Source organism: Saccoglossus kowalevskii, chromosome 2 (assembly GCF_978046115.1).
Source record: "Saccoglossus kowalevskii chromosome 2, keSacKowa6.1, whole genome shotgun sequence".
Lineage (NCBI taxonomy): Eukaryota > Metazoa > Hemichordata > Enteropneusta > Harrimaniidae > Saccoglossus > Saccoglossus kowalevskii.
In genome coordinates this window covers 38,507,946-38,529,153 of record NC_140642.1, presented here as the reverse complement: position 1 = coordinate 38,529,153, position 21,208 = coordinate 38,507,946, and positions in this window count along the sequence as shown.

Below are 21,208 nucleotides of genomic sequence, written 5' to 3'. Positions count from 1 at the left end.
ACCAGTTCACATTATGGACTATCAGTATAGAGCATTATCAGACCATTCTGTTCAGGGGTTTTCTCAAACGGCTTGACGAAAAAAGTTACGGAAGAAAGAAAGAAAGAAAGAAAGAAAAAACTGAACGATAATAATAGGGGCCTCGCCCTTTGGGCTTGGGCCCCTAATTAAAGCCGCAAGCGGCGTCACCGGGGCCCAAGCTGACAAGATTCTGTTTCATAATTAATGTGGTCACATGTTAGACAATCAGGTAGCTTGAATTATCAGTAACATGAGGTCAAAATGAAGTTGGTACCATGTATTTACCTGGTTTGGTTATCGAAATATGGTTTTCAGGATATATAGTGAGCCATGTTCTTAATAATGAGATTACATAATCATATATAGCCATTTCTAATGTCAGTTACATCTTTCATTCAATGTCTTCGTAATGACACTTGTTACACGTCCTGCTCTGCGACAGTGTTTTAGATATGACTGCTTTGCATATTAATGAGTTCACATGACCATATATGGTCATCTGTTATTTTTAATCAAATCTCTTGTTCACTGTTGTCATAATAACACAGGATTCATCTTCCTAACTGCAACAGTGCTTAAGATATAATGGTTATGCATATTAATGAGTTGACATGACCATATATGGTCATCTGTTATTTTAATCAAATCTCTTGTTCACTGTTGTCATGATAACACAGGAATCATCTTCCTAACTACAACAGTGTTTGAGATATAATGGTTATGCATATTAATGAGTTCACATGACCATATATGGTAATCTGTTATTTTAATGAAATCAATTGTTTAATGTTGTCATAATAACACAGGTTTCATCTTCCTAACTCCAACAGTGCTTGAGATATATCAGTAATGCATATTAATGAGGTTAGAAGCCCCCACCCCTTAGGCGCCCATCGACAAAACCCAGCCACGTGCCATTCGGTTGAAAAAATGCATCTCAAGAGTAGAATGCACATATACAATTTTAGCCAAATCGGACCAATACAACACATGTAATTGCACAAGATCTGTTTTCATAAAATCCAAGATGGCGGCCAAACCATGTGACTGATCAAAATAATATTATTTTTCTCATATGGAGCTAAGGCCAGGCATGGTAAATATAAAAACATCTGGTAGATTGGTTGAATCACCTCTGAGAAACAAATGCCCAAACTTTTGGGCAATTTTGCTTAAAATCCAAGATGGCGGCCAAACCACGTGACTGATCTGAAATCTTTTTTAGGTTTCTGAAAGAGATAGATATACAGATGCCATGAAGCAAAATTGAAAATAATCCCTCAAGTGTTGCCATAGTAAAAAACTACTTCCTGTTTAGAAGAAATCCAAAATGGTGGCCAAACCACGTGACCAATCGTAAAAATTTTATCAAACCTAAATGGGATTCATATATAGAAGCTAAATACTACATATGAGAGCATTCTACTTGGTGGTTCTGAAGAAGAAGATTTTTAAGTGTTTTTTGCCGTTTTTACGAAAAACAAAATGGCGGGAAAAGTCACATGACCGCTAAAGTTTTTATTGCTGATATTTATTACACATGAGTTGTACTATATACCATAAAAAAATCTAGACGCCTAGACCCTCAGAAAGTGGTCAAACAGCCACTTCCGATTTTATTTCAATCCAATATGGCTGCCAAACTAATTGACCAATCGAAATTCTGAAAGCATGTTGCACCAGTTCACATTAGGGACTATCAGTATAGAGCATTATCAGACCATTCCGTTCAGCGGTTTTCTCAAACGACTTGACGAAAAAAGTTACGGAAGAAAGAAAGAAAGAAAGAAAGAAAAAACTGAACGATAATAATAGGGGCCTCGCCCTTTGGGCTTGGGCCCCTAATTAAAGCCGCAAGCGGCGTCACCGGGGCCCAAGCTGACAAGATTCTGTTTCATAATTAATGTGGTCACATGTTAGACAATCAGGTAGCTTGAATTATCAGTAACATGAGGTCAAAATGAAGTTGGTACCATGTATTTACCTGGTTTGGTTATCGAAATATGGTTTTCAGGATATATAATGAGCCATGTTCTTAATAATGAGATTACATAATCATATATAGCCATTTCTAATGTCAGTTACATCTTTCATTCAATGTCTTCATAATGACACTTGTTACATGTCCTGCTCTGCGACATTGTTTTAGATATGACTGCTTTGCATATTAATGAGTTCACATGACCATATATGGTCATCTGTTATTTTTAATCAAATCTCTTGTTCACTGTTGTCATAATAACACAGGATTCATCTTCCTAACTGCAACAGTGTTTAAGATATAATGGTTATGCATATTAATGAGTTCACATGACCATATATGGTTATCTGTTATTTTAATAAAATCTCTTGTTCACTGTTGTCATAATAACACAGGATTCATCTTCCTAACTGCAACAGTGTTTAAGATATAATGGTTATGCATATTAATGAGTTCACATGACAATATATGGTCATCTGTTATTTTAATCAAATCTCTTGTTCACTGTTGTCATAATAACACAGGATTCATCTTCCTAACTGCGACAGTGTTTTAGATATGACTGCTATGCATATTAATGAGTTCACATGACCATATATGGTTATATTTTATTTTAATCAAATCTCTTGTTCACTGTTGTCATAATGACACAGGATTTATCTTCCTAACTGCGACAGTGTTTAAGATATAATTGTTATGCATATTAATGAGTTCACATGACCATATATGGTTATCTGTTATTTTAATCAAATCTTTTGTTCAATGTTGTCATAATAACACAGGATTCCACTTCCTAACTGCAACAGTGTTTGAGATGTGACAGTTATGCATATTAATGAGCTCACATGACCATATATGGTCATTTGTTATTTTAATCGAATCTCTTGTTCAAGTTTGTCATAATAACACAGGATTCATCATCCTAACTACAACAGTGCTTGAGTTATAACAGTTATGCATATTAATGAGGTTAGAAGCCCCCACCCCATGGGTGACCAGCCACGTGGCCTAACAGTGTGCTATTGGGGCAAAATGATGCATCTGATGACACAAATGCACATACAAAATTTGAAAGAAATCAGACTAATACAAAACATGTAGTTGCATAATTTCTATTTTCACAAAATCCAAGATGGCGGCCAAACCACGTGACTGATCAAAATAATATTATTTTTGTCGTATGCAGCTAAGGCCAGGCATGGTAAATATAAAAACATCTAGTAGATTGGTTGAATCGTCTCTGAGAAACAAATACCTAAACTTTTGGTCAATTTTGCTTAAAATCCAAAATGGCGGCCAAACCATGTGACTGATCTGAATTTTTTTTTAGGTTTCTGAAAGGGCTTGATACACAGATGCCATGAAGCAAAATTGACAATATTCCCTCAAGTGTTGCCAGAGTAAAAAACTACTTCCTGTTTAGAAGAAATCCAAAATGGTGGCCAAACCACGTGACCAATCGTAAACATTTTTTCAAACGTAAATGGGATTCATATATAGAAGCTAAATACTACATATGAGAGCATTCTGCTTGGTGGTTCTGAAGAAGAAGATTTTTTAGTAGTTTTTGCCGTTTTTAGGAAAAACAAAATGGCGGGAAAACTCACATGACCGCTAAAGTTTTTATTGCTGATATCTATTACACATGAGTTGTACTATATACCATAAAAAAATCTAGACGCCTAGACCCTCAGAAAGTGGTCAAACAGCCACTTCCGGTTTTATTTCAATCCAATATGGCTGCAAAACTAATTGCCCAATCTAAATTCTGAAAGCATATTGCACCAGTTCACATTAGGGACTATCAGTATAGAGCATTATCAGACCATTCCGTTCAGTGGTTTTCTCAAACGGCTTGACGAAAAAAGTTACGGAAGAAAGAAAGAAAGAAAGAAAGAAGAATTAAAGCCGCAAGCGGCATCACCGGGGCCCAAGCTGATCTATCATGACAAGATTCTGTTTCATAATAAATGAGGTCACATGTTAGACAATCAGGTAGCTTGTATTATCAGTAACATGAGGTCAAAATGAAGTTGGTACCATGTATTTACCTGGTTTGGTTATCGAAATATGGTTTTCAGGATATATAATGAGCCATGTTCTTATGCACAATAATGAGATTACATAATCATATATAGCCATTTCTAATGTCAGTTACATCTTTCATTCAATGTCTTCATAATGACACTAGTTACATGTCCTGCTCTGCGACAGTGTTTCAGATATGACTGCTATGCATATTAATGAGTTTACATGACCATATATGGTCATCTGTTATTTTAATCAAATCTCTTGTTCATTGTTGTCATAATAACACAGGATTCATCTTCCTAACTGCAACAGTGTTTAAGATATAATGGTTATGCATATTAATGAGTTCACATGACCATATATGGTCATCTGTTATTTTAATCAAATCTCTTGTTCACTGTTGTCATAATAACACAGGATTCATCTTCCTAACTGCAACAGTGTTTAAGATATAATGGTTATGCATATTAATGAGTTCACGTGACCATATATGGTCATCTGTTATTTTAATCAAATCTCTTGTTCAACGTTGTCATGATAACACAGGAATCATCTTCCTAACTCCAACAGTGCTTGAGATATATCAGTTATGCATATTAATGAGGTTAGAAGCCCCCACCCCATGGGTGCCCAGCCACGTGGCCTAACAGTGTGCTATTGAGGCAAAATGATGCATCTGATGACACAAATGCACATACAAAATTTGAAAGAAATCAGACAAAACATGTAGTTGCATAATTTCTATTTTCACAAAATCCAAGATGGCGGCCAAACCACGTGACTGATAAAAATAATATTATTTTTCTCGTATGCAGCTAAGGCCAGGCATGGTAAATATGAAAACATCTAGTAGATTGGTTGAATCATCTCTGAGAAACAAATACCCAAACTTTTGGTAAATTTTGCTTAAAATCCAAAATGGCGGCCAAATCATGTGACTGATCTGAAATTTTTTTTAGGTTTCTGAAAGGGCTTGAAACACAGATGCCATGAAGCAAAATTGAAAATATTCCCTCAAGTGTTGCCAGAGTAAAAAACTACTTCCTGTTTAGAAGAAATCCAAAATGGTGGCCAAACCACGTGACTAATCGTAATATTTTTTTCAAACGTAAATGGGATTCATATATAGAAGCTAAATACAACATATGAGAGCATTCTGCTAGGTGGTTCTGAAGAAGAAGATTTTCAAGTGTTTTTTGCCGTTTTTAGGAAAAACAAAATGGCGGGAAAAGTCACGTGACCGCTAAAGTTTTTATTGCTGATATCTATTACACATGAGTTGTACTATATACCATAAAAAAATCTAGACGCCTAGACCCTCAGAAAGTGGTCAAACAGCCACTTCCGGTTTTATTTCAATCCAATATGGCTGCCAAACTAATTGACCAATCGAAATTCTGAAAGCATGTTGCACCAGTTCACATTAGGGACTATCAGTATAGAGCATTATCAGACCATTCCGTTCAGTGGTTTTCTCAAACGGCTTGACGAAAAAAGTTACGGAAGAAAGAAAGAAAGAAAGAAAGAAAAAACTGAACGATAATAATAGGGGCCTCGCCCTTTGGGCTTGGGCCCCTAAAAAACCGGACAATAAGAATAGGGGCCTCGCCCTTCAGGCTTGGGCCCCTAAAAACCGGACAATAAGAATAGGGGCCTCGCCCTTCAGGCTTGGGCCCCTAAAAACCGGACAATAAGAATAGGGGCCTCGCCCTTTGGGCTTGGGCCCCTAATAACGATAATCAAATTTGTGTTTGAAGTTCGAAAGTAGTTGCGTTATTTCCGGTTTCAACTAGTTCGAAAATAGAACGTCCTTGAGCGCAATAAAATCACGCGTAGAACTCCATCCGAACCAGACTCTAGCAGCATAAACTTATTGCAATTTGCGCGATTTGGGCCCAGTTTGTTCTTACAAGTGTTCTAAGTTTCATTTATCATTATTTAGTAAACAGGTCTCTGAAACGATTTAATGTATCCGTAAAATACGTGGCAATCGACGATTGACTTCGAAACGTTCGAAATTTCGAATAAACTCCGGGCACACCTTTCGCGATATGCGTCAGATCGGTGTAGAAGACGCCGACCTGCAGCGTCAACGCCCCCCAAAAAACAAACAAATATCAACATGTGAACATGTCATCAAATGTTTCACGGGCATGCCTTGTCCGACCGACTGGCGGCCATTTTTAACAAGTGTTTTTCAGGGAGATTTTTTATTCAGATTTTGCTCAAATTTGGTACAAAGGCAAGACATAATGGGTTGAATGTTGTATTTTTGGAGTTTGGTGAAATTTAGCTGACTGGCGGCAATTTTTGTAAAAAATCACCAAATTTGAACATGCCATATGTTGAAGAAACTTAATACGAAAACGAAAATAAGGCTGTTGAACTCTATAGTAATAAAAAGTATTCTCATGTATGGCTGCGAAAGTTGGACAATAACGGACAAGGTCTGGAGGAAGATAGAAGTATTTGAAATGAAATGTTATCGAAGACTGCTGGAAATAACATGGAAAGAAAAAAAATAGTAAAGACTATGTATGGACTAGGGTCACAGAAAACTTTCAAGAGAGCGAACAAAAACTAGAACACTACATGCAGACAGTGATAAAAAGAAAAATTAACTTTTTTGGGCACCAAGTTTGCAGAGGAAGGATGTCAAGAGACCTCATCCAGGATATATGCGAAGGTAAAAGACCGCGATGAAGGCCCGGGATGAAGGCCAACAAGAACATGGCAGGAAGCCATCGAGGAGTGGACGAACCTCAGTTTGTTAACTTTAAACACGCAAGGTGGCGTCGCGAATATAGCCAAGAGTTTGTCTACACGCCACCCGAAGCAGCTATATTCGCGAAAAACAGTGAAAAATTGTAGAAAACGCGGCGTCCCTGGTTCTTGTTTTGGCGGGGAAACGGTGCAATTAACATTTGACCACGTGACCCATGACCAGGTCAATATGCAAACCAAGCCAGCTTCAAGCATCGTCTGACTCGTACGGTTTGTTGGTGCCGACTTATTCAAGGGGTGACCCGATACAAACGTTCCTTGCCTGGCGAAGATGGCTTCAAGCTACATTTGCATTCATACTGGAATCGCGAGTCGCCTGAGCTACATCGAACCATGGAAGGTACTAACGGAGTAGTAGTACCTTCCATGATCGAACCGAGGTGGTTCGCGATTTAGCCTGCTTCGATGTGACTTCGACAGTTCATACTAGGCCACATAAATCCGCTTCGGCGATTTCGGCTCGAAATCTGATTTGGCGAGCTGAGTATGAACGGGGCCAAAATGTTCAACTGGTGTACGTCTCCATTATTCAGTTGTGTACGATACAAGAATCTTATTCCCAGGAATTGTCACTCGTATGTTAAATCATGTCAATTATCAAAAAAATCTAACATTTCACGTCTAATTTAGTGAATTATCAGGGGTAAAACCTCTCTCTCTGGGGTTCTCCACACTTGTCAGGGGGGGGGGGAAACTCGTCTCGTCTCTCTATCTCGTCCCCTTGAGGTACGGGATCGGGAAAGTCACTTTAACTTTCAGTCAAATAAGACACATACAACGAAATACGTTTCAGCTCTCGTCTTAGTCGATCTTTTGGAGCACTCTATAAGACACAGCGCCCTGGGGAAAAGTCCCCAAGACTATATCGCAAGGCTGACCCAAGACTCTCTTAGACCGCGTCAAGGCTCGCCCCAAGTCTCTCCAGGACTGCGTCTGTCGTGGAGTATTCGCCAAGACCAACTCAAACTCTCTTTATTCATTTTCAAAACTCTAACCAATTACAAAACAGTAAAAAGACTCTAGGGCGTAACCTTCAATCATAAAGCCAATCACACTAAGCACTGAATAAGTCATATCTTTTGATTAATCGTTCACTACATTAATAACTATGGATGTAAACTGTCAGAATCGCGACGGATATCTCGTAATTAGTTCCAAATCACTGAGCCAAGTTCCGTTCAAAACTTCAATTAGGCCTAAACGATGACGGTGTGATAGGTATTTTTGATGGTTAAAAACCTTTCACTTAGGTAACCGGGATTCGGTCGTTTCCACGCTAGGCTGACAAAAGACACACACAAGCTTCGTTCATGTTCCCAAGACGATTCTCTGCCAAGTCCCTGGTTTTCACCCGAGACAGCATTAAATCCATCTTTATTTCTTGTCACCCCTTAACCAATTACAATCAGTATAAGAGACTCCAAGGCCTTGCCTTCAAACAAACAACCAATCACATGAAAGTTTTACACATCATAATCAATTAATTACTCGTCAAGCTGTCTAGAGAAAACATTTCTATACATTGTCAACACTAACTAATATTGATGGGGTAATAATCTCGCACTAACATTCCACCAAGATACTACCTTTTTTAAACTCGCAAACAACATTGGTTTAGAATTACAGCTACTGTCTTGTATCTTAAAAACTGCAGAGTCATAAGATGTTTTTGGTTGATTTCGACCAGCTCGCCATCTGGTCTTGTCATTAACCTTTATCAGTATATGTCATGACAACCACTGTCAAACTGACTGAAATATAAATCATGATAACAGACATAACACAGCAATTCGCTAATAATCAACTAATTAAGTCGGTCAACAGATACGCAAAAACAAATTCATGACAGAATAACCACGTACAGTTACCTTAATTTCTCTGTTTTGATTACAACCCCCTGCCTCCGAAATACAGATGCAACTAATTCGGTAATTACTTGATGTTGTATTCTTATTAAATACAATAACAATAACACCAATAAAATATTTTAATATTAGATTCTCTGTACGTCCCTTTCAACGTTTATACAGCTGGAATAGTGAAAATGCAACACAAATCGGCATATACTGAAATACAGGCAACGGTAACTATATTTACTGTATGTCTTAGCCATTATTAGAATGAATATTAATTTTGTGTGTCAAACTGTAATTAATTTATTTTTTAATTTTTATTCATTGTGTATACATGTCCAGTGTGTTTGCTTGTGTAATATTGCAGGTAAAAGTGGATATGAACGATAGAAAAATATGAGAAATGACATTTTATCGTGAAACAGTAGACATGTTGAGTTCACATGTACTACTTTCTAGCCCAATAATTTTACCCGGAAAATAAACTTTGACCCGGAGCATGGTTTTGACCGCCAGACCCTTCCCCGCCCAATACACAATTTATTATACATATTTTGCGCTATAGGCTTTTATACAATGGAGATATTATCACATATTTGTTTTCAATTGTTGATCTAAACGTTTATTAAGGTACAAGCCTACTCATAAATTCAAAAACCCAGAATTTATTCATTTTGCAATAAAATGTACTCCAAGGTCACGGTAATATAAGCATATTGACCTAAAAAAAAGTTGGTGGTCACCAGCCTTTTTTTCAAGAAATTGATGGTTGTATTTTAGTGGAAAGTCACCATTTTGACACTATTATAACACTTTTACCACAGATTCCTATGGCAGAGATATTATGCAATATCTCAAAATCTAGCCTGGTGACATAGGCTGAAAAAATCATATATTGTTAATGATGGAGTACTTTTTGTTATTCTGAATTATTTAAAAAATCTGGGTTTTAAAAAGTGTCAAAAAATGCAATTTTTCTTTAACATTGTGTTCTATGGAATTGTTCTAAAAATAGCAATTTTCAAAAAGATATTACGACACATTTATCAAAAAGCTTAACTGTAACACAACAGTTAAGCTTTTTGATGCGATTTATGACCAATTTTGTCAAAAATTATGACTAGGCTTCTATCTTAAGTAAGATTTCCCTTTGGAAGGCGTGGACTTTATTGTGGATGGTGACATATTTTTTTTTCCAAAAGACTGTAGTAGGTCGTTGTTACCGGGGAACAACATTTTGTGCCGGAAATTGACAGATGTACTATTATTAATAATGACAAACTAGATACTAGTACTGCGGTCGTAGTTCACCGGTATTATGTGAAATACTTTCTAGGCTGAGGTCATTGTATAACCATGCCCGGCAACGTTTTGTGGTGAAAATGACCTAATATATTTAATAAAGTTTGTAAAAATAAAATTGTCTTTGAAATTCACTGACAAAACACGAAATATTGAAATAATCATTTATAATGCTGGGAAATGCCGAAAAATTGAGCGTAATATGACAGAACCCCACACCCTTCGCTCGTGAAAGTACAGCAGAATACACCGCATCTCAAGTGAAAATAACTTTCATACGCAACGAAAGCCACAGACAGGGTGTGGGGTTCTTTTATTATTACATATGTTCCATATTTGATTATTTCATATTAAAGAAAGAACGTGCAACAAACCGGGATGGAATTTAGGTCAGGGGAACCCCATTGCCAATTAATATATTCCAATATAGTGTTACGCCTTAGCAGCGCGTGTCAGTGTAGAACGCGCCCGGAGAACGAGTGTCACTGATTGTTTGAAATTAAAATAATCAGACGTCTAATCTGAGTCACTGTCCGAATAAATAACTCGTTGACGTTTAGTTGGGACCACGACAGAATCAGAACTTAAACTGGACGACTATGATACACAGTTTATGTTGAAGTTAAAAGTTCCGCCACAGAATTGTGCATTGGCAAACATGCCGTGCAACTGCGGTACTTCACCGACGGGGTGACTTTCGTCGACAGCGGTTGTCGCTGAGCTGCACGCTACAATTTCGTGTGTGATGTTGCTTGCTGGTCGTGGATTGACTGAGTCTTGGTTAACCGGTTAAAATGTTGCTCTTTTGGCGTTGGTAATTTTTATTTGGAACTGAGTAACGCCGCAACGTCGCCAGCAGAAACCTGGTAACTCGATGTTGATGGTTGCGGCTGCATAGTAATCGGTGATTTCACTGTTGGTGAATCTTCCGAGAGCCCTTCAAAGTTTATAAAACTCAGTTTCCAGGTGGTCAACATACATTAAGTTCTCCCAATCCTAGTATTCCATGTGATGTACACCTAACACGCCAAAAATGTTGCCTGACGATTTGAACCGGACAAAAATAGCAGACGAAAATGTGTTTACAAAATAAAAATAGTTCGGTAGCCGATAGAAATACCACGTTCATTTGCATATCGACCGTGAAAATACCAAAAACATTATTGCATGGGTGATATGCAAATTAGTTTTTGTCAAAATAAGTGACTGGCTAAAGGTACCATTACTGTTGTTCAAATTTCATTTCACTCGGCTCGCTCAAGAGTTCAAGAAACGATGTAATTTTAAATCAGTTAGCGAGTTATGTTTATTTCGCCATGAAAAGCAGAACTTAAATGATTTTTGTTTTCTCTATTGTTACAATTGTTAAGTGAAACTGTATTTGCTCTTTGGGCAAATGACCTTTTGCTTTGTAATAAATACACTAAAAAAATATACTATATTCATGTACCCCAAGAGAAAAATATCTTACTTCTTAATATTGTTTATTTCTGCTATGTTTCGAAAAACGGTACTCCTGAAGGGACTACTTTGTTTGCTCTCGGACCTCATTTGCATATGAGGTGTGGAAATACCGATTTTGATTTCGGGGACGAATCAAAATAAACTGCAGTACATATGTAATAAGTGCATATTATATTGAATAATGCTGGTTCACACGCAATCCTTTTCGTCCGTTCAAACACTACTATACTCATTGGCATTGCTTCAGTAAGTTACCATATAACGTCGCTGTGAATTACTATCTGCTATAGAGGTAACCAATCAACAACTACGTCATTACATACGAGTATTCCTTGATTTTGTAACACTTTGGTTCGTTTTTTAATTTTTTTGTTACAAGTTGATTTGTTTTTTAAATTTCTAGTGTGACATACCCGTATGCTACTATTTACTGTATCGTTTGGTTGTTGTAATGTCTACTCCAATAAGGTAGCATTTACCAAGGTGGTTGAAATTTAGACTCATTTAAATAAAGACGTGTGTGGTTTGCATAATAATATATAACATAATATAAAGTGAACCTCGTTACATATTAGTGGCAGGATTAATTAGATATATTCGTGTAGCACATACTAGTATGTGAACAATATTTTGCAGAAATAAGTAAAAAGTAAACTCATTTGAATGAAAGCGAGCTATATAGACCAAAAGGAATACTGTAAAATATGTTGGCAGAATAACTGTTATTGTTTTTATGATCTATGTATGACAGGGACCATTAATCGAAATTTTAGAAAGTTATCGTTTTTAAAATAGTATTTGCTAGTTTAACCAGCGTTTATGAAACCTGAAATAGCGTTCCATGGCATCGATTGGCGTTCGTAAGTTTCACCCAAGTTCGTTCCTGTTTGTTCCGCTAATTATATATAACAATTTTGAGAGACTATTTCGCCGTAAGTAAAAAAGTATTTCCTATTGTGTTTTTATACACAGCAAAATATTATCAATCAGTACCACTGAACACTGAGTGTGTTACCTCCTCCATGACAGTCTTTACAGCATCGTCCTTCGTGGGATGTTTCTTCCCAAACTGAAGGTGTCGATAGCGGAATTGATGTTTCTAAACTGTTTGGTTCAAAGAACCGCTGTCACGAACATTATTATTTCACTGTGGAATCGGAATTGTTCTACCGTTAATGCTGTTACTACACTCGCCATATATATTCAGTTACTATACGTTTCACTCTCTGACAGGTAAAGTCATCTTGAATTTTTAAGGTGAATGTTCCGTCGAAGCACTCCACTATCACGGACGATGGGTAAAGTCGTCCCATTGCAACCCTCGCGAAGAAATTCTAGGTATTGATTAGACCTCTAACTATAAACTCACTAATCAGATACTCACTATCTGTCTTCTATATAATTTGCACCAAGTTGAAGTTGAAGTTGACAATGTTTAGTCGACTTCTTTATTAATTGTTGGTGACTGGTCGCGTGCTTGGCTACTATCTAAATTATCGATATCGATAAAGTACCGTCTTGGCGTCATTGTCGTCCATCTTCAAGCGACTATCACGACTGTTTACTCTCATACCGGTTCAAATCTGTTCAAACATCAAAGCAATTCTAGATGCCTCTGGTATACCCATGGAAGGTACTTGGGAAGGTAAGTACCTTCCATGGTATACCATAGACCCTCTAAAAGGGTCTATGGGTATACTAACGTTATTGTAATGATCAAAATCCAGGAACTGCGTAATTACAAATGACTCAAAAGTGTTTGTTTTTTCTAATAATCGGATGGTCACATTGCAAGTGCACACATATGTCACTTTCCGGTCGTTACCTTGTAAAAAATGCAATTAAAAATATTACGACAAAATAATATGTATATTACGCTGCAACGGATGCAAATAAAATCACAACAATATAACTGTGATTTGACAAAGAGACTGTATTATAGTACAAATTCAATTCTGCAACAGCTCGTAGAAATCAGTCTACTCCTATGTTTTTTCTTGTAAGATTTTATATGAATCTTTATAAGAAAACAACGGAAAGTTGTGTTAGCAATAAACGTATTTAAGAAATGTATAAAGATTACCTAAATTTCATTGCAATCAATATACTAATTAATAATTAAATAATCTTATCCTGAAACACACACCGAACTCGTAAGATAAAACAATTGAGAACTGGACAATATGTTGAATAATTTGCATATAAATTACTTGCATTCATTAGTAGAATGAAAACTAAAGTTTTGAAACAAATAATACCTAAACAATTAGGCAGAATTTATATACATATTAACACACCAATTGCAATACTAGTGTAACATCAATATGATGCAAAATTCGATCAGAAGGACAAATGGAAATGTGCCATCCGCCGGGGAAATTTACAAGTGTTCATTACACAAATGCATATTATGCAGGCGTTCCCGGCGTTCACAGCCTTGCTTTTATATTATTATAAAACACCTCCATGATGCATATGTTTCTACCATGATCAATTAAACTTCAGACTAGTATTACTAGTCTGAAATTAAACCTTGAAAACTGCCAGTGCGTGCATTCATGTCACCACATATAACAATTGGATATTCAGTAAACTTGTAATTGTAATTGGAAGATTTGCCCCGAACTTCATGGAATTATGCAGTGTGCCCAGGTATCTGTAATACAAATTGATTCAAAACAATTACTAACAGGTATTTCAAATGTAGTGGCCTATGTTGAATGCGTTAACCAACGAACCACTTAGTGGTGTTGTATGTTTCCGCGGAAACCGACAGCCACTGTCATAATCTATTAACAGTAAGACGCGTGGACGTGAAAGATCCAATCACCGTTCACTTGTTGTCGAAGGGAATAGACTGTTGGACTGTATTTCACATGGCTTTCTCACAACGTTTTAATTTCATTTTTAGAAATGTCACATAAACAGAAACGCATGATTGATAATAATTTTGACGAAAAATAAAGTAAAATGGGTAATTATAACGATATATTCAAACTTGGTTTGTTCGTTATTTACATCGTCTGAACTACCGTTGAATTGTGTTTAAGCCATCCCTGGTTACCATGTCATGACTTCTTGGTGAAATGATAATACAGTGTAGTATAAAATGTCGTAAATCACGTTCGATAATATGGAGCTGAATACGACATTGGTATAGACGAATTCGAGAAGCAGATGAATTACCCCTTCGCCGTAGGCGCCATTACCGCTCACGGCCGCCATTACCGGGGGGGCAACGTGTATCGATAATCGAGTGGAAATCTTTCGTCAGTGTAATATTGTTTTGATCAAAATTTTATACCATAATTTTAACTAGTGTTATAGTTTCAATGTTTTTATGATCATGGGAGGGTCAGAAAAAAACTAAGTTTCTAGGATGCACGAACAACGATAACAAACTTAAAAAAATGGAAACAAACTACATGCGAAATCCATTCACCCACAGTCACTCTCCTAGTAGAGTGACTGTGATTCACCAAAGAGACATGATGAGTGCGAATGTAGGCAACCCCCGGATGGGGAGTACTTGCAAAAATACTGACAGGGGTGTGTAGCTGGTTGTTTGTGAAACGCCTACCCCTTTTCAGACAAACTGTGGATATTTGACACCCCTTTCCAGACAGTACGCATAAATGGTAAAAAGCGAATCAGAGGATCGATATCTGTTTCAGGTTTATTTATTCCGGGAAATGGGGGTGGGTGGTCAGCTATTTTTATTTACCTAGATGGACTCCCGGGGACATAATTTGACGACCGAAATGAAGTTACAGAAAGAAAAAATCAGCTTAATTTTCCTGATTGTTGGATCACTCAAGGTCTAGAGACAGTCTTTGGAAAATATAGTCCTCTTTTCAGACAGAAATAATGACAAACAGATACAGACAGGCTAAAATAACATACCCCTTTTTAGACAGAAGTGGTGAATTTGGGACCCCTTTTGGTGGCACATATACATATAGCACTCCCCGGGAGGCAACCTTACCAAACAGAAAAAAAGTCTGCCAAGCTTCTGATAAAATGGAAACAGATTATACAAAAGAAATACTTCTTTCCAAGGAATGATAGTCGGGTAAGTCAAAATAGAACGATTTATAGCAGTAAAACGAATGTTTAGTAATGCAAACTTCGTCGCATCTAGTGATACAAATGAAAAGCTCCCGTCTCACAAAAATGTAAACAAAGCCAATTTCGCCTATCCACATCGTTTGTGTTGTACTCGTAATAACAGTACGAGTATTAAAGCATAATACAACACAGGGAGTATCTTACGAAAATATGTGGAGGCAGCTTCTAATTATTCTCGTTTGTTTGTAAACAAACTTGTAGATGTTATTCGTGATGTTGCATTCAATGTGATTACGACTGAAATATTTGAAGTAACACTGTGTTGGACCCTTCATGTTCAAGAAGAAATTGATTTCAATATGAAGAATGCAAAAGGGAAAAATAAATTTGTAATTTTCCACTTTTTGAATTTATTTCAATAGTTCCCCAAAAGTGGACCACTTGCAATAATGCAACATTTAGATTTTGATTTCTCATTGTAATTTTGCAAGTCAACTGTTTGATAAAATGCACAGGCTCCTTTGTTTACATACATATCAAAGCTTGATATAAATAATATGCATGTGAACAAATGAGTCTGTGCATTTTCACAAACTGGTAGTTTACTTTGTACATGAAATTGGTAGACAGTATTAAATACACCAGTAAAATACATGTACAATGTAAAGCCCCTTGTTGAGTTCTCGTGCTTTCACCACGATAAGATCATAAATTTAGTACATGTAAAGTTGACTCTATAATTGTGAAATTGGACAAAATCAATGCATTGAAGTTTGTGCTAAATGTTGACTAGAGCAGTCGTGCTAGCACCTTCAGGGCTTGTTAACAAGATGCACAACAGCATCTCAGCGCACGTGCATTGATGATGCCAAATTTTACCCTTCAATTTAAGTGACAGTGCTTTAACATGCCGTCCTTGATCAAAGCAGCCTTTGTGTTTACCAAATTAGTTGACTTGTTACTACAAGTAAACTTTAAATAGTTCTCACAGTTTTTTACCATTTTTTTATTTATTTCTTATTAATGGAAATAATAACATGTTGAGTTGCATGATGAGTCAGTGTTTATAATTACTGTACATGATGTCAAGACCTTGCCCCTAATGTATTTTTCAGGGCTCAGATTGAAACTCTTGTATAGCAGTTTTTAGCTAATTTATCACAAGTTATCAACATGGTGTGCTTTTATATTTCAGCGCATGTACCCCAGACCATTCGTCCCGGTGTTATCGCTATCGCCACACGAGACTCCAGCTTGTCTCCTATACAATTTGACTGCGCACATCCAGAAAGTAGATGTAGCTGTGATTGGTGGAATACTAATGAGTTGAGTGTCAATCAAACGCCCACGCTATCTTTAGTAAACAAAATCACGTGACACGCGCCATTTTAGTTTTGGCAGGCGATTTCAAGGCAGCACGCTTAACCCTTTCGTTCACAGGTTGGGAGATATTAGAATGGCTGACAATTTCACGCCACTGTTTTACATTATTGGCGGCTTTTTCTGCGCTATCAATCTTTCTCTTACAAACTAGACATAGATGAGACGACAGAGTCGCTCCTTTCACAACGTCGCACTGGATCAAATTGGAAAGACGATTTCCATAAGTTATCCCTCCTGCTTTTCCTGGCTTGAATAAATTCACACACGACTTTAACTGTCCACAAACTCGAAGACTACACGAACACAGTCTACAATAGTCGTCCGCAACAATATGTATGTATTTCTTCGGTGTACTGATGCACGAATGCACCGTGACACTGTGTTTCTCGGGTGTCGCCATCGCTGAGAATGCCGCCAGCGCAATTTTTCACCCAACTCGCGATTCTGTTTTGCAACATTTTATCAATATTCCCTTTGACAAAATCGCCGACAAAAGCACCGCTTTGCTGATCTTTTGTTCTATAATTCTTAATGCAAACACCGACCCTAGTAGTAATTAGTAACGTCGCCTAGTACATATGAACGGTCGTCATTGCAAATCGAACATCCTTTTGAAATTTGGACGTCGGGCAGGCGATTTCAAGGCACCGCACTTAAATATTAGCAACATATTTTTCTGAGCGGTTGTTTATTCTCTTTCAAACGAGACATAAATGTGACGACATAGTCGATCCCTTATCCACCGCTAAGAATGCCGCAATGTTTCGTTCGTTTTGCAACATGCCACAAATCGTCGAAAAAAACACCACTTCGACGGAAGCTTGCGTAATAAGGGGGTTAAAACAAGAAAACAAATGCCATGTTTAATACATATCGACCTGTTTTACTTGCGAAAGATAACGGAACATGAACTCGTTTCGTGCGACTTCGGAACCCGAAGGAACACACCAACAACGTTGAATTTACCCGCTATCTTCCAAATATGGTATATTAATTTATTCAGTTGTTTATTTAGAGTGACGTCCGCGGTCGAATGCGATTGGCTATCGATGTCAGTGCAAAGGTCATATGAATATTAAAATTAAGTGGGCGGAAGGAAAATTGTATAGGAGACAAGCTGGAGTCTCGTGTGGCGATAGCGATAACACCGGGACGAATGGTCTGGGGTACAGCGCATGGTAAATCTAGTGAAACATCAGCAGTCGCATAGTCATTAGGACCCCAAATAAGAAACTTGCACTTTGTTCTTCTTGAGCAAAACATTGCAATTTGCACCTGGGTTTAGTAACTACTGGCTGCGGTTGTTGCTGCATTACCTGTGAAGCGTGGGTGAACATGGTTGCAAATCCATTTTGAGGGATCGGTGTTCAGTTTCTTTGGGACGCTTGCAGCTGCACTACCTGTGATACGTAGCTTTCTCTGAGATGTCCAAGGGGCAGAGTTTTGGTTTTTATTTATTTTTTTCTACATCAGCATTCGTTATTAACATTCAAATGCCAAAATATTTTGAATAGTTATGAAATGGCTTGTGCTGCCATGTTATTTTGCGAGTGTTCATCAGTGTAGTTACAATGATATTCTTGGCGATCAATGCCCATCATTTTCTACAAAGAATGACTATCCACTAACCCTAGTAAGTCTCTACAACAAAAATTAAATCGTACCATATGAACAACCTACGATTCTGTACACCGACCGTGTTGGTAGGGGACTGCCCAGTTACTAACGAGAATAATTCTCCTACGTCTGTTCTCCATTGATCGTTTTGGAAAACAGCTTAACTCTGTACGTGCAAAAAAAAAAAAAAAAAAACGATTTGGACGCACACAAACGAAACAAAATCCAGTTTTACAACAATTTCTACACAAAGTCTGAATTTCCAGCTTTGGCCAGTCTCTAGCCCTGAGTACAGTCCTCTAGGTTGACCTCCTTCCGTTGATCATTCGGCCCCACCTGTTAGCCAGTCTCTAACATCGTCTTTCCAAATATCCATGGAAATAATCGTTGGAAATACGTATTAAATGTTTGTAGGTGAGTTTGTAGTGGTGGCAATAGTACGAGTTCGCATGTTATTAATAAATATTATTATTTTTACGTAATTTGTTATGGGACGCCATGACTGCGAATGGTATATGCCCCCAGTAATGGCGGCGGCGTATGAGGGCGTACTTTCGAGAAGCGCTCGTCGGATTACTCTATAAGATCGTATAACCAGTGTCTGGTGTTCTGAGAGAAATTATTTTCTTGCACTAAGCCGTGAGCTAGAATATTTTCATTTAGATTTTGTGTTTGTACTTTTCATGTATGATTTGGGTATACAAAATGTATTCTCCTAAATAAACTAACTTCGTTCGTCTTTTTCTACATGTCACAGCATGACAGTTGACAAAAATAGAATAGTAATAGTAAGTCTCCGCGGTCAATAACCTCTCAAAAACAATTACCCAGAATTCTATAGGGGTTGTTTGTTTAATCGACCTCCAGGGCTTCGCATTTCAAGACCCGGTCCCAAATGACACATAAAACATGACAAACGGGGCAAGTTAGCAAGCCCCTGTGATAAACCTTTGTAGGCAACTTTTCATAAAATGGTACTGACAGCAAGACCCTATTAAAACAGGGAATGTTAACGCGTTGATTGCCCATCATCATCGTCACCAACACGACCCTAGACTGTACCCAACAATGTTTTTACCTCCATGGTTTTACAAATATTTACAGTTTTCCGCCAATCTGAGGTTTATCAGAGTTCAGGAAATCATTTACCATTACCTTTAGCTTTTTTTTTCCAGAAACTATGACAGTTGTCTGCGACTAGCTCTCACCATCCGTGACAAAAATCACTATCATTGTCCTCTGGAAGTATTAGTTGTTCGTAGTTGTTCTCTTTCTGTTTACATTAAGCAAATTTGGCTACGATCGGTTGAGGGTACAATTTAACTCGAGTGAGACGATTGCAACCTGTTTACCGTCAAAATAACATTTTACGGATTATTGGAAACTAACTATTGTAAGAATATTATAAATAATAAGCAAAATTGTTATAATAAAATATGTAAGACACTTTTATAACATTTTCTGAATATCTGATAAATATACTAAAACTTTATGAGAACGTCTCATGTATATTTTATACGGATAAAACACCTGAGATGTGTTGATTAATTTGCACATAAATTACTTACATTAATAAAAATGAAGAGACACAGTAACGGGCATATTAATACAACGATAAAGATAGGGTGATGATAATGATGCAATATGATGCAATACTAATATTATCAAATCAGTGAAGGAAATATGGACTTCTACTACACCGCAAATAAAATGTGGCGTGTTTTTGAGATTCATCATGAATTTTGAACATTTTTTCTTTCATAGAAGCAATAATTATTTTTCACAATTTTTGTTTCCAACCTAAACACAAACTCTGGTGCAACGGACTGTGGGTTGCTCTAGATACAGGAGTAGGTTAAACTATAAGAATTGCGCATGACCATGTGCATTTTTTTAAATTTCTTATAAGTCTCTTTAGAAACATGCACAATTCTTAGACGATTTCGTATAAGTAGATAACAAGACACAACATTGGCAGTTGGTAGTGTACAGGATTACGCGGCAATATTCATCCTGCGTTTATTTTTTTCCACACTGGGCACTAGGGGGCGCCGGCAGATCTCAGAAGGGAAAATTAAATAAACAAATTTGTGGTAGTAATTATAGCAACGCCATTAACTGATTCGTTGGTGTTTTAAACACACAGCTGTAATAATCTATACGAGTTGGTTTCAAGAATATGTTTGTGTCAACAAATTAATCACACCAAAAAGACAATTAAAGTTTAGTTTTACATTTGAAATAAATTATAATTGTTAATATATCATAATCTCAGCAGGTACAAATATTAAAGCTGGTACACTTTAGAATCTTACAGAGTAATTCACAGCCTTTTTACACATCCGTCTTTGCACGAGTATTACAAACTTTGCACGTGACTTTCAGGGAGTATTACAAACTTTGCACGTGACTTTCAGGGAGTATTACAAACTTTGCACGTGACTTTCAGGGAGTATTACGAACTTTGCACGTGACTTTCAGGGAGTATTACGAACTTTGCACGTGACTTTCAGGGAGTATTACGAACTTTGCACGTGACTTTCAGGGAGTATTACGAACTTTGCACGTGACTTTCAGGGAGTATTACGAACTTTGCACGTGACTTTCAGGGAGTATTACGAACTTTTCACTTCACTGACATTGCACGTTGTATTTGACTTTAAACGACACATTACGGAATTTGAACGTAACATTTCACTTTGCA